We start from the raw sequence: 847 nt of genomic DNA, 5'->3' as shown, positions 1-847 counted from the left end.
GACCTCTCCCCCCCTTTCCCCTTCGAATCCGGGAACGAAGCAAAGTGGGAAGCGAGCGAAGCATTCCGGACCGGTTGTTGGTGATGCTCATTTCAGAAGACGTGAAGGGAGGCGCGCGCTGGTCCTCGGCCGCTTCCCAGATAGGTTCGGCCGCGCCATATGGCCAGGACAAGGGGCCGAGCGATGTCTTAAGGCAGCGAGTGGTGGCCAAAGGGTTGGGTAATTACCATAATGGGCAGTAGGAGGGCTCGGGCTGCCTGAACCAACATATTGAGATGGTCTGCCGTCTGCTCCTTCTAGCCAGGACTAGACCGCGCTCTGACCCCGCTCCTTGCCGCACTCGCCCCTCCTTCGCCCCACGCCATTGCTGCTGCTGAGGCTTCTGCTGCTGCTCTCGGGGCCGCTCTTGCTTTCTTATGACGCTGCTTTTTCGGTGTTTCTGCTGTTGCTGAGGATGAGGCTTCTGCTGTTCTCTCTTGCTGTTTCTTATGATGCTGCTTTTTTTCGGATGTTTCTACTGCTACTGAGGTTTCTGCTGATCTCAAGTTTCTCTTGTCGTTTCTTATGCTGCTTTTTTATGTCTTTTTTGTTGTTGTTGCTTTTCCACGCCTCCTGCCCATCTTCTCGCGTTTTTATGCTGCATTCGCGACTTGCTTCTTATGCTGCTGTTGAGTCCCTTCTGATCGCGACGTTCTTGCTGTTTCTGTTGCTGTTCTTCCTGTTAATACATCTGCTGTTTCTGCTTCTATCTCTTTTCTGCTTTGTTGCTCTCGCATTTGATTATTTGCTACACACTGCTGCTGAGATTTTACTATTCCGGAGACTACTTTTGCTGTTTCGTATCGTG

The sequence above is a fragment of the Penaeus monodon genome, chromosome 28 (assembly GCF_015228065.2).
Source record: "Penaeus monodon isolate SGIC_2016 chromosome 28, NSTDA_Pmon_1, whole genome shotgun sequence".
Lineage (NCBI taxonomy): Eukaryota > Metazoa > Arthropoda > Malacostraca > Decapoda > Penaeidae > Penaeus > Penaeus monodon.
Note: the sequence above shows the minus strand (reverse complement) of the source record.